This window comes from Protopterus annectens, chromosome 11.part0 (genome assembly GCF_019279795.1).
Source record: "Protopterus annectens isolate FY-2018-M chromosome 11.part0, PAN1.0, whole genome shotgun sequence".
NCBI lineage: Eukaryota > Metazoa > Chordata > Ceratodontiformes > Protopteridae > Protopterus > Protopterus annectens.
In genome coordinates, this window is record NC_056745.1 from 1,506,890,758 (window position 1) to 1,506,906,397 (window position 15,640).

A 15,640-nucleotide genomic window follows, 5' to 3' on the forward strand; every position below is an offset into this window, starting at 1 on the left:
AAACAAAGCATAACATTAATAAAATGGCCAGATTGGAGACTGTCCTGTAGGCCAGACACAGGCTGACCCTTAGTAGTCTGTAGGAGATATAATACAGTGAAGGAGCTTTAAATCTCTCTGCATAGGACTTGTGTCTTCTTTTTGCAATAACTCAGGGGTTGCTCCAGCTGTTGCAGATGTGTGGTGAGGTACATGTAAAATGGTGCACTGTACTCAATTATTGGTATGACGAGGGCTGAGAACAATAGAATTATAATGCCTCTTGATGTGTATGGCCTGCCCATACTTACAAGTTGTGCTATATACAAGGAATTTGTCACCACTGTGGTCACATGCTGGTGAAGCTCCCCTTACTATCTACCTGAGTACGCAGGTCATGTACCACATGGTCTACTCATAGGTGTGTGCTGTCTATCTTGCAATTGCTTTCAAAAAAGGAACAATTATGCATTTTCTTCATCTAGTGTGTCTCCATGGCTCCGGTAATCCTTGGTGTGTTTTAATACTTTCTGCAGTTTATCAATAGCATTCTTGGATTTAAAGAGTGTTCACAATTTGCAGGTGTCCACAAAGTTGGTTAGACAAAGGCTGTCTAAGTTTGTCCTGGCTTCTGAGAATTAAATACTGAGCAGGAAAGGGCCTAGTATAGATGCCCGAGGTAGAGCCCTTGTATTTGGACTCTTGTTAGAGGTGAATTCGCACAGTTCAACAGTATATGTCCTGTCTGTGATCCAGTTGTCTACTGATTTGGTGATGTAGATGTTTATGCCCACTAGAGACAGTCTCTCTGTTATACTTAAGTGTGGATTTGTGTCAAATGCCTTGGCCAGGCCAAGTTTTGAGGGATGACAGTCATTTCCTCATGCATGCCTTGGTGATCTTCTTGAAGAAGTCAAACAGATTTACCAGACATGATGTACCTTTAACATGTCAAACGTGGGTTTGGTACACATTTGGAAAATTACCTGTGCCCTTTTTGATAAGGTCCATGATGAGTCTGTGGTTTGCCTCATAGATGAGGACCATCAGGATTATGGGTCTATAAATTCCTGCATCATGACAGGGTCCCTCCTTGTTCAGATGGATGATTGTTACTGTACACCCTTTTGCCAGAGCATAGGCTGTCTTGGTGGTTGTGTTTAAGTAGGGATCCAACGGTGTCTGTTATGTCAGGTTTTAAGTTACTGAATAGGCAACCTGGGATGTTGTCAGCGTCCATTGATTCCTTGTTGTTAGCCTTAGAAAGTGCACAAATGAGCTGCTGTCCTGACAAAATAAAGTGAGTAATACTTGCATGTATACTTTGACTGTTGGCCAGTGGCAACAGGGTGGTGATGTTTCAGCCAAACTGCAAGACAGCAGATTGTCTATTTTCTCTGACTGAGTACATCACGTGGCATCCTGGAGCAGCTCTGTGTTTAATAGTGTATTCCTCCTAACATTTTATTACTTATTTAAAGAAATGATTTGTGACAACACCTCCAGCTATATCATTGATTATGCAACACATGACACACAGTGCTACTGTTCACACAGTCACACAGCTCCACCTATGTCACATAGTTACATCAATTGCACATCATATGCATGCATATTTTGCACGGTAGGGCTGTGTGTTTGAGGGCCCTGATACCTGATATGGACACATTACAAATGAGTTGGTTGTGGCTCATACAGAGCAATTACTGACACAAATGCTGATAGTTGCACAATGCTGCTGGGGACCACCTCAATAGTCCTTGGGAATAGCAACACAATTGTGAATACAATCAACTCCTCAAGGGTTCAACTGAATCAAAATGTATGTGTTTGTGCAGAAAACAGCATTGCAACATGTGGATGAAACAAGACTTATGTGCCCATGTAATCAATATGACTTTATATCGATGTATGTCACAGAGCATTTAATTATGGCAGTTATACACATTCAGACATGTGCCATATTGCAAGTGTCACTGTGATGATTGAATAAAATCTGTGAAGAATGTTGATATGCTCCACTACAAAAATACATGCCATACTAAGGCAACAATATATCATCCCATGTCAACAGTTCTCAAGAAGCATATTGCTACACTTGTTATGAAAGGAACATGTCATCAAATGGCAGTGGTGGCCATCAAAACATTACCTCACATCACAATTTGTAATACCTCTTGTAGTGCTAGCGCACATCCACACCTCAACAGTGCACATGTAGATGATCTCAACATTGACATGTGAAATGTACCTAGGGTCATAGGACATTACTAGGCTAATATTACCATTGACATGTGAAATGTGCCTAGGGTCATAGGACATTACTAGGCTAATGAAACCATTGACATGTGAAATGTGCCAAGGGTCACAGGACATTACTAGGCTAATGGCAACATTGACATATGAAATGTGCCTAGGGTCAAAGGACATTACTAGGCTAATGGCACCATTGACATGTGAAATGTGCCTAGGGTCATAGGACATTACTAGGCTAATGACACCATTGACATGTGAAATGTGCCTAGCGTCATAGAACATTACTAGGCTAATGGCACCATTGACATATGAAATGTGCCTAGGATCATAGGACATTGCTAGGCTAATGGCACCATTGACATATGAAATGTGCCTAGGGTCATAGAACATTACTAGGCTAATGGCACCATTGACATGTGAAATGTGCCTAGGGTCATAGGACATTACTAGGCTAATGGCACCATTGACATGTGAAATGTGCCTAGGGTCATAGGACATTACTAGGCTAATGGCACCATTGACATGTGAAATGTGCCTAGGGTCATAGGACATTACTAGGCTAATGGCACCATTGACATATGAAATGTGCCTAGGGTCATAGGACATTACTAGGCTAATGACACCATTGACGTGTAAAATGTGCCTAGGGTCATAGGACATTACTAGGCTAATGGCACCATTGACATATGAAATGTGCCAAGGGTCATAGGACATTACTAGGCTAATGGCACCATTGACATATGAAATGTCCCTAGGGTCATAGGACATTGCTAGGCTAATGACACCATTGACATGTGAAATGTGCCTAGGGTCATAGGACATTACTAGGCTAATGGCACCACTGACATATGAATTGTGCCTAGGGTCATAGGACATTACTAGGCTAATGGTACCATTGACATATGAAATGTGCCTAGTGTCATAGGACATTACTAGGCTAATGACACCATTGACATGTGAAATGTGCCTAGGGTCATAGGACATTACTAGGCTAATGGCAACATTGAGATATGAAATGTGCCTAGGGTCATAGGACATTACTAGGCTAATGGCACCATTGACATATGAAATGTGCCAAGGGTCATAGGACATTACCAGTCTAATGGCACCATTGACATATGAAATGTGGCAAGGATCGTAGGACATTACTAGGCTAATGGCACCATTGACATATGAAATGTGCCAAGGGTCATAGGACATTACTAGGCTAATGGCACCATTGACGTATGAAATATGCCTAGGGTCATAGGACATTACTAGGCTAATGGTCAACCACATACAATTCTAGCCATTATTATGGCATTTAAACCAAAATCAATATATCTATATGATGGAAGATTGTAAGGCTATGTGAACACGTGCATTTCTTTGATTGCATTACATCTTGCTTCTGTCCGTATGTGATATGAGATTCTGAGATTTAAAAAAGCTCAGTTACAGGCTTGCTGTTCTTGAACTGTTTGTAAGTTTCTGTGAGGCCATTTTTTGCTTGGGCTAAAGAGAAGTCTCTCTGTTGATCAGTGGCAGTGAAAAACATTGAGCAGCCTGCCTGCTCCTGTGGGAGTGGTTACTGACTTGAAACTGTAGTTTTATTGGCCATTTTGGGTAAATTCCAAAACTCCTTCATCTTCCTCTCTTAAAACCCTCTTTTGCGCGGTTTTGCATGTTTTTGTGCATAGCGCAACAGCGGGCAGTGCCGCCTAATTGGGTTTAAACTATTCCTGGCTCCACAAAGTCTGCTCTTCACTTTTTCCCTTAGAACTGCTCTATCTCTCAATTTAAACACCATATTCTCATTCTAAGGCCCTTCACTGGTCCAATTAAGTAATCCTACAAGTTAGCACTATTAAACCATAAGCACTACTTACTCTTATACTCTCTACAATTACCCTGTCCTCTATTGGTCCGTCTTAAATTCAGTTTCCCTATATTACTCTAGCATGTCCAAAGGTCAGTCAATGGTTTCGTCTCCAGTCCAGCTGGTGAATCTGGGAATTTTGAGGCAATGTTACAACTGTCTCATGTACACGGACAACCCTCTCCTCCTCCAAACAGGTTCAAATATATGTGAGAGATGCAACTATTTAGCCAAACTGGAGGCTGAGCTCTCTCATCTCAAAACTGGTGTAACCAGTCAGGAGGAGAAGGTAACCTCAAACAACACAATTCCAGTATCACATAGTCCCACCACATCAGCAAACCAAACACATAAATACACAAAAATATACTCGGAGGCTCTAAATAAAAATCTACCTAAGCAACAGAGACCTCCAAAGCAGACATCCAAGCAAACACTACCTCAAAACAAAACACGCACAACACATAGCCCACAAAGTCAGTGTGCCAAGCAGCCACAGCCCTTAAGGCTGAATAACACACCTGATACTCTTGTAATAGGTGACTCTATTGTCAGACACACTGACGTCCCGCTCACCAGGCTGAATAAAGAGAAGGTCACGGTGAGCTGCCTGTCGGGTGCTAGGATCCGCCACATAACGCAAGCACTCAGGTCACTCCACAGCAAATACAAATATGACTCAGTCATTGTACATGCTGGTGTGAATGACCTGAGACGTACCTCCTTGGACTACATGAAAAGAGACATAGAGGAGCTCTCTGATCATGTAGCCCAGGCTGGTATGACCCTGACCTTGAGCAGCATCTTACCCTCACCTAGAATGATGCCACAGTATAAAGACAAAATGATCGATTTTAACAATTGGCTAAAATTTTGGAGTCATTCAAAGGGGATCCAGTGTCTGTCAGCCTGGGATGACATGCTCGAAAAGCCACGTTGCTTCCCTAGGGACGGCTTGCACCTGTCACCACTGGGCTTTCAGATATTGGCAAAGGCTCTTGCCACCCCCATAGTGCCTTTTTTAGGCAAGGCTCAAAAGTCAAACCCAACCCCATAGACAGCACAAGGAACAAGAAGCTAAGGGTAATGCTGCTAAACGCCAGAAGTCTTAACCTCAAGATGCATGCACTCAAAGCTCTCCTCAGTATGGAGAACATCGATATCTGTGCAGTGACAGAAACCTGGTTCAAGGCTTCAGAGAGCACCCCAGCACTACCAGGCTATACCTCATATCATGCTTTTCGGCCCCAAAACCCAGACCGAACCACAAAAGGAGGGGGAGTTTCCATATTTATCAAGGATATCCACACCTCCAGGTTAGTGGCATTGCACGAAGTATCAGAGACCATCCATGTGCAACTAACAGTGGGCAACACTGCTTTTCAGTTTATAGCATCCTACAGACCACCCTCTCAAAGTAAGGAATCCCACTCGGCTTTCCTGAAAACATTGGAGAACATGAAGATCTCTCCGAACACCATTATATTGGGTGACTTCAACTACCCAAACATTGACTGGGAGCATGACTCAAGCCCCAGCACCTTAGTCCAAAGGTTCCTGGAAATTATAAACTCAAATGCTATGGAACAACTAGTCACCACTCCCACAAGAGGGGACAACATACTAGACCTGATCATTACCAACATGGGGACTCTATGCTCCACACCAGAAGTACACCCCTCATTGGTAAGATCAGAACATAAATTAATTTCACTGGATGTCCACATCCCGACGCCACCCCCAGCCCAGAAAACCACAGTGAAAAACTTCTCAAAAGTGAACTTCTCACTTCTCAAAACCGAAGTGGAATCCTTCAAGGCCCCAGGGCCAGTGGAAACTATGGCCCAAACTGCAGAATCCTATATAAACGTATTCTACAGACATCTCCAGGAATGCATGGATCATGCTATCCCAAACAAAACCAAGACCCAATCATCCAAAGGCAGGTGTCCAGTCTGTTGGACCCCTGCCATATATAAACTGTACAACAGAAGGAGGAAGCTACTACATGATAGAGCAAAATCCCTAATAGGGAAGGCATCTCTGATCAGTACTAGCAAAAAATTACGATCCCTCATAAAATCCTCCAAGGCCAGCTTCGATAGAAAAATTGCACAGGACACCAAAGACAATCATAAGGCTTTTTTCAGTTATGTTAGAAACCTGGGATGCAACTCCCAGACTTGTTCTGAGTTGATTCTAAACGACAAAAAATACACTGAACCCACAAACATCGCCAATATCCTGGCAGACAGGTTCAGTGCAACCTTCTCCACCCCCTCCACCCCAAAAGAGCAAGTATCTATCCCAGCAGAGGGCTGCCTCCCAAACGTCTCTGATGCTCAGGTGAAGGCTGCCCTCTCCAAAGCAAAAAACACTGCTTCCATGGGAACAGATGGCGTCCCAGGTTTCGTCCTACATGAACTCCAAGAGGAACTAATCCCTCAAAAAAAACAGCTATACAATCTGAGCCTCACTACAGGATATGTGCCCACAGAATGGCGTACAGCAACAGTGGTCCCACTCCACAAAGGTGGAGCCTCTACGGACCCTGGAAACTATTGCCCCATAAGCCTGACTAGCTTAGTCTGCAAGGCTATGGAGAGGATCTTCATGGAGCTCATAAACAAAGATTGGGGACCTACAGACACTAGATCCTACCCAGTTCGGCTTTGTCAAGGGCAGATCCTGCCTTTTGAACCTGGTTGACTTCTTCAAAACAGTCACCAAAGCCATAGATGAAGGGAAGGTAGTCCACACAGCCTATCTGGACCTTGCAAAGGCATTTGACACAATGCCCCACTCGGGCATCATAGATAATCTATCCAGCTTAAATATAAACCCCTATGTCACAAGATGGGTCGCAAACTGGCTCAAAGACAGAACCCACAGAGTGAGAGTTGCTGGAGCCATGTCAGACTTGAAACCGTTCACAAGTGGCTTCCTACAGGGTTCTGTCCTGGGACCACTCTTGTTCGGTATATACTTTTCCGAGGTACAGGCAAACGTGGGAGGCTATGGCTCACCAAGTTCGCAGACGACTGCAAACTGGGAGCCATAATCAACTCTCCAGCTGACACAAACATCCTTCAAAAAGGTCTCACAGAGACAGATAACTGGTGCCAGTGCCATGGTTTAAAGCTAAATGCCAAAAAATGTATAGTCATACCCTTTGGCAAAAACAATGTGCCCACAAATTACCACATAGGCGGAAACCCATTAAGTACAGAGAAAGTTATTAGGGACCTGGGGACCCAAGTTGATAGCAATCTCTCCTTTGAAAACCACATTGCCAAAGTGGTTAGAAAGACCTTCTACATAGCCCACCTCATCACGAAGGGTTTCACATCTAGATCAAGAGAGGTAATTGTGCCCCTTTATTCATCCCTCATCAGGCCCATCATAGAATACAATGCCCCTTTTGGGATGTACCTTACCCGACACCTGCAGCAATTAGAAAGACCCCAAAAGTATCTCACCAAGAGGATCAAGGGTCTCAAACAGATGCCATATGCTGCTCGGTTAAAAAAAACTCCAGCTCTACTCAGTTGCATACCGCCTACTTCGAGGCGATCTATGCCTGACATACAAAGCCATGTCAAATCCAGAATTAATGGACATGCTCCACCTCAGTAAATCTAAATCCCTTAGAGCCACACGCTCGAGGGACTTGAACCTCAGCACAGAAATAAATAGAACTTGCTGGAGGGACAGGTTCATAACCCAGAGGCTCCCTTCGCTCTGGAATAGAATTCCAGTTCATGTGAGGCAGAGCACCTCACTGAATCTCTTCAAGAAGAATCTCGATAGGTGGATGGGGGATCATAGGTTTGTCCCAGGGATTACTCCCGTGTCACTATTAGACAGAGGCACAGTAAACTAAACCTTAAAAAGGGCACAGTATACTCAAATCAAGGGGTGGCGTAAGCCATACAGAATCAGGCTAGGCTTATAATTGCCTCAGGGCAGATAGCCTAGTATGAACCTATGAACCTATGTGTACCACCCCATGACAGAATTAGCAACAAAACATCCAATGGTCTGGAGATGGTTTGCCAATGCTCTTGGAAGGGCTCTGCTTCATGATATGTGCATGTATCTTTGGGATTTTTTCTTTTACTTCTTAGTCTCTGATTACTGTTATCTGTAATACAATAGTCTATGAAACTTTTATTGTTACTTTTTATTCAAATTTTTATGTAATTTCTTTTATAAATTGTATGTAACTGTATGTAACTAAACACATGGAGCTTTTCTCCCCGGGCCTCCACTGAAAACGGGCCCCCAAGCCCAGTGGACCTCCCCGGTAATCAAACTGAAATAAATAAATAAATAAATAAATAACTAAATAAATCTTTGAGTGAGAACATGCTTCATTCCTCTGCAGGAAGGATATTCTGTGGCCAGAGGGAAAAGCAAGATGTTGGACTCATGGCATTATGTTAAAGGTTCTCCTAAGTGGTAGTTAAATGAAAATATATTCAAAAGATCATAAAATGACTGTAATGTAACACCAACTACACACACAGCAGTAGACTGGGTCTCATTTGAAAATTACACCTGTGTAGGTATAAGAGCTGGATTCCATAAAGTGTTAGACTAGCACCACCACATATGTGGCACTTTAATAGAGGATGAGAGCAGCACTGTATGATGAGAATATGTTGGGAGGAGTGTTTGACATAGATGTGGAGTGACATCTCAGTGTAAAATTATCTCAAAGGTATTATTTGAATGAACACACTCTTAAGTTGACTGCTGTCAAATTAGAACAGCTAACTGTCTAGTTAGAGAAGCTGGAGAACACAGTATTTAAATGTTACTGCCACAGAAAAAGTTTGTCTTAAATAGTGTCAGAGTGCATTTTATTGAGGATGGCATAATCAGTGCATATTAACAAGAAGATGTTTGGAGGACTGTCTGACATAGCTGTGGACTCACATGCTGTTCTAAACTTGTCATCAAACTGATTGCTGAATGAACATACACTCAAACACCAGTTAACTGTAGTCAGATTAGAACTCCTACCTATTTACAGAACACAGTACTTAACACAAGAGCCACAACACAAGTTGGGCATTTGTTGTGTCAGACAACAGTTTATAGCAGATGACATCACCAGTGTCTGGGGAGAAAAAGATGGCAGTAGGATTGTCTCAAATGCTGTTCTAAACTGGTGTCTAGAATGTGAGCTAACTGAACACAAACACACACACACCAGCTGACCACAGTGATACTATAACTCCTACCTAGTTTTCTACAGATCACAGTACTTAACACAAATGTCACAGCACAAGTTTGACTGTCATAGTGTCAGGCAGCACTTTATAGCTGATGACATCATTAGTGTATGTTTGGGAGAAGATGCTGGGAGGCCTGTATGAAATGGCTGTATAGGCATGTACAAGTGTAACAAGAACTGCTCTCCATGTGACTTGATTGCTGATAGGAGGATACAGACTCATGCTTTTTTTATAACACACTCACACACGTTAACTGCAGTGAGATTACAACTCCTACCTAACTAGTTACATAAACAAGAGAACACAGTATTTAATGCAAGCGCCATGGCCCAAACATGAATTTTAAATTGTTGCTGGACACTTTATAGCAGATGACATCATCACTGTATGTTTGGAAGAAAATGTTGGGAGGCCTGTATGAAATGACTGTGTAGGCATCTACAACAGTGAAAATTTTTGTTCTCCATGGGACTGAATTGCTGACAGTAGGATACAAACTCATGCTCTTCTGATGATCAAAGTGCACACACACACACACACACACACACACACACACACACACACACACACACACACACACACACACACACACACACACACACACAGCAGTTGACTGAAGTAAGATTAGAACTCATATCTAGCTAGTTACGCTAACTAGAGAACACAGTACTTAACACAAGTGCCATGGTACAATTATGACTTTTAAGCTGTTGCTGCACACTTTACAGTGGATGACATCATCATATATATTTGGGAGAAGATTTTGGGAGGCCTGTATGAAATGGCTATGTAGGCATGTATGGCTGTGAAAATATTTGTTCTCCATGAGACTGGATTGGTGAGTGCAGGATTAAGACTCATGCCTTTCTGATTATACACACATACAAACACACACACACACACACACGCACACACACACACACACACACACACACACACACACACACACACTGGATTGGTGAGTGCAGGATTAAGACTCATGCCCTTCTGATTACACACACACACACACACACACACACACACACACACACACACACACACATATATATTTACACATACATACAGATACAAATATACAAATAGACATTCACAATGTAGCTGTTATGGTAAGTTTACCACCATCTAACTATTTTGGTTCCATCTGCAGAATACAGTAGTTGAAATTTGCACCATCCCCAAAGTGTGATTTTTCCTTGTCAAAGTGCTCTTTCATCATTATATGATGTAAGTAACATATTCTTTTATGAGAGTGGGGTGCAGTGTGGCTTTTGGATTTTCTGTTTTGGTTCCAATGATTTAAAATACAGTTTCTCAAACTAGATGCAATAAGCTGTCAGGAATGCATGCTGCAGAATTGAGACATGTGTACCTGTTTCTCAAATTGTCATGTACATTGCATACTTACAGTCACACACACACACACACACACACACACACACACACACACACACACACACACACACACACACACGTGCATGTGCACACACATGCATATTTTGTCATCAGCATGGATGCAACTGTGGATGTACATGTGTTCATACATGTGATGAATTGATATCCACATTACAAATATATAAGACAATCTCATTATGTATTGTTAGTGTAAAGCTTTAGATGATGCAACAATGCAGTTGTGCTATTTATTTTTGTAGTGTAGGTGACATTTAGGAACTTCTACTTTTTCTTTCAGCTGCTCCTGTTTTGGGTTGCCACAGCGGATCATCCATTTCCATTTCTTCCTGTCCTCTGCATCTTGCTCTGTCACACCAACCACCTGCATGTCCTCTCTCACCACATCAATAAACCGTATCTTAGGCCTTCCTCTTAGCTGGCAGCTCCATGTTGGCATCCTACTCACAATATACCTAGCATCCCTCCTCAGCACATGTCCAAACCAATGCAATCTCAACTCTCTAGCTTTGTTTCCAAACTGTCCAACCTGAGCTGACCCCCTAATATACTCATTTCTAATCCTGTCCATCCTTGTCACACCCAGTGCAAACTTTAACATCTTAATATCTGCCACCTGCAGCTTTTCATCAGTCTTTTCATCAGTCCCACTGTCTCCAACCCATATAGCATAGCTGGTCTCACTACCATCTTGTAGATCCTCCCTTTCACACTTACTGCTACCCGTGTGTCACAAATCACTCCTGACACTCTCCTCCACCTACTCCACCCTGCCTGCACTCTCTTATTTACCTTTCCTTTACACTCACAATTACTCTGAACTGTTGATCCCAGAGATTTAAACTCATCCACCTTCGCCAGCTCTACTCCCTGCATTATCACCATTCCTCTGTCCTCCTTCTCATTCACACACATATATTCTGTCTTAGTCCTGCTGACCTTCATTCCTCTTCTCTCTAGAGCTTATCCCCCCCTCTACAGGGTCTCCTCAACCTGTTCCCCACTCTCACTACATATCATAATGTCATCCACAAATATCATAGTCCACAAGGACTCCTGTCTGATCTTGGCTGTCAACCTGTCCATCATTATTTCAAATAAGAAAGGGATCAAAGATGATCTTTGATGTAATCCCACTTCCATGTTGAATGCATCTCTCACTCCTACTATTACTGACATATCCATTTTCAAGTGCATGCGTGCAGGGTACATGTGAGTCTGAGTAAATATGTGTTCCATCACTACCAAGTCCCTTCCCTTTGGTTGTGTTGTGTTTTTACATGGACTTTAATGGGATGAAGACTAACTGGGCAGTAAACATAGTAATGCATGCCGATCAGCTCTTTACATAGCATACCGCCAAGCAACTGGTTTGTGTGATCGATAAAATGTTTGCACACACAAGATTCACATTTAATGAGTGCTACTTAAACATGAGAAGTAGTTATGCATATGTGTTGAGGTAGAACTAGGTAACAAATACTATGGTGCTCATACAGTAGTTTATATTGCAAATGTGTCATAATTGTTATAAAATTAACGACTATTGCTATTGCTTTCCCCTTTTGTGAGGAGTTAAATGATAAGCAAATGCTGGTCTCTGCTTAAATGGAAAAATAGTATTCTTTCTATTAGTTTGCTTTCCTTTGTGTAAACACCCTAAGCGGTGAGGTGCAGCCTGCAGCACTTTGGATAGTAATGAGTGTAAGAAATACACCTGGTACCTAGCTTTTCCTGTGGCAGCAGGCGTAATAGCAGTAAAATCATATTTTGAGTACAAATGACACAGGGTTTGAATCCAGCTCAATCTGCTTTTATGCATGTTGTCAGAATGGCATTATACAAGTAAATGTAATCATTTCTGCAAACATGAAATCAATTACTACAGTGAAGTATTATATAAAAATAAACATCAGTTAATTGATTTATGGCAATAGTAAACATATATATTTGTATTTTTGTACATTCAGAATTCTAAATAAATGTTATTGTAAATGTTTCAAAGTACTGCCTTTACTTTGTTTAAAATGTGTGTTCCTTTAGCGCAGTGCTTTTAAAAAGCATTGCATGGAGGTAACTGCATCATGCCATAGGACATGAAGAGCCATTCACTGTTACTTGGAATTGGTGCATGATCCCAAACTATCTGCAAACACAGAGGGCAAAAAGTGAGCAGCTTTATTAGGAGGCATTTCAACCATGAGTGTGGTGTGTGGTTCTATTTTTTGACCTGACTAAAGGTGTGAAGATGGGGTAGATAAAAAAGTGGTGAAATGGGTTCAAGCAGGGGGAAACAAAGGGGAAGCAATATTTGAATGTGCAGGAGGGAATTAGGAAAGAGCCATAGCTATCCATTTCTTTGACAATGTAATATGAACACAGATTTAAAATTGGATGAATTTGGGCTGTCACCTCAAAACAGATGGGTGACAACAACACAATCATGTTGCATAACCAATTGGACTAAAGTGTTTGAAGTAGAGAGCTGTGTATGGAATGATTTTTTGTGGGACAGGTACCCAGTTTTTTTATTTTATTTCAAAAAGAAATGAATGTTGGCTAAGTGACATAAACATGCCAGCATTAAGTAAGTCAGGTAGGTGAGGAAGCAGGTGCAGACAAACAGGGCAAAGAAAACAGAGACAAGGATGGTGAGGGACACAAAAGGATGGAGGACTCCATGACTGGGGATAAAGAAAGCAGGGATGGGACATCAGAGGCCCATGCCTGTCAGGTATGGGGGGCAGTAAGAATCAAATCCGTACCTTCAGAACTGTTATTTATTTATTTTATTATTTCTTAACATTTGTTTACTGGGAAATTCTGACTTGGAACAAAGCCAATTTTCAGAGGAGGCCTGGGGAGAAATACTGCAGACGCATGTCTTTGAAACATCACTGTCCCCTTCCTCAGTTTCCTGTTGGAGTGCTTGATGTTTTGGTTTTGTCAGCATTCCAACAAGCATGTTCTCCATAAAGCAGAGTCATGCACCAATGGTACATTCTATGACCTCCCACATCATGCCTGGCATATACTGGTGGGTGTCAAAATCCCCATCTCCACCAATACTCCCGGAGGGTACCACTGCACCAGCTGCCAGGGTAGTGTTACCTGATGTTTATGGCTCAGGTACTGCAGGGGCTGCAGAGCTAGTGCTGACAAGTTGCATCCCAGATGTGCTGGGCATCACTCCGGCAGCCATTGGAGGGGTGGCTGGCTGAGCCACACTAGTTGTCCTACCTCCCTGCAATAGAAATCATTTTTTCAATTGTCAGAATATATGACATCAGAATGGTGTGATCACACATAAGAAAATAAAAAGAGATAGATAAGGGGCGGGGTAAAACAAAAGGAACAGATCATTACAAATATTATATGAGATATGAGAATATTATATGAGACATGAGAATATTATATGAGACATGAGAATATTATATGAGACATATTATAAATTACTACAATAAAAATATATTTTTACCTTTATGTTAACTATACTTTTTAAAAATCCAAAAATAGGATGAAAAATTGTTCCAAATAATCCTTGAAATATGCATATATTGCACATATGCTTTTAAAAAATACAGATTAAGTTAACAACAGAGCATTTATGAAAATTGTGTTGAAATTATTATTTTGTATATATATATATATATATATATATATATATATATATATATATATACTTTGACTCACCGAAATAACACTTCACCAATTCTTAGTTGGCCAACTCCATCCACTTCACCAAAATGGCTTTAAACCAAAAGCACAAACTGCCAAAATCATTTCCCTGTGAAAGGAACCTCTTGACCACCATGGAAAAAACCTCAATGGACCAAAACTAAACCCAGCGAAGTGCAGGGCTTTGTCCCCCCCACCACTCCTACTTAAATATACCTACTCTGAGATTGCACTGCACTGGAGAAAGGGCAATGTTCACCCTGGTGCAGCAGGAAAGCAAATCATGTACATGAAAGCAATTCCCATTTCCTCCACAGTATTAACAAGGCATATACATTTATAGACTCTCATTTGTTTGTACGTGTGTGGTTTACATATTTACTGCAATAATTTAATCACACAGCTGTTTATGAATATGTTTGTACCAATGCAGCTCTGTCTTCACTTTGTATTGTGTTCATTCTTTTCTTATTTGTGCTGTACTGTCACATATGCCGTCTGCAGTGCGTTTTGTATCACTGTCCTTTAAATGTATGATAAAAATACATGACAGTGAAAAATATTTTTCATCAAAGTCAAAAGAGTTTGTCTAGCCGTGAATAAAAATGGTAAATATATGCTGTTTAGATCCATTTAAAAGCTTGCTAAAGTTACTTCTACAGTTTGTAAGTGCATCGTGGTTGACGCATCTAATTCCGGTAAGAATTGCTGTTGGGCCTTCCTTATCCCTCCCACTAATCAATCACAGTTGGAATCCAGTGGCAACTACCAATGAGGTGCCTACAATACATTCACATGAGCTACATGGTCAGAAGTTTAGTATTTAGCAATTCTAATGAGTTCACACCTTATTGGCATCTTTGCTGTGCTCAGAGGCCTGAATCTACAATATAACAATGTAACCACGTAGCTAGAAAATTTGAAGGTGAGGAGACTTGTGTGTTTGGAGAAAACAAAAGATTGTTATTCCTTTTGATTTGCAGAGAAGGCACTAATTTTGCTAAGGTATGTTTGTATTTTTTCAAGTACATGATAGATTTTGTAACATGTTACAAATCAGATTATATATATCCAGTAGAAAATGGAGCTGTTATCTATTTGCACTTCTTATAGTTCACTGTTGGCATTTTTGGCAGGCATTTACATTTCTCAGATAGACAGGATTAACTTTCATCATAAGTGTTATTGTTAAAATTATTTTACAACTGTCTGTGTT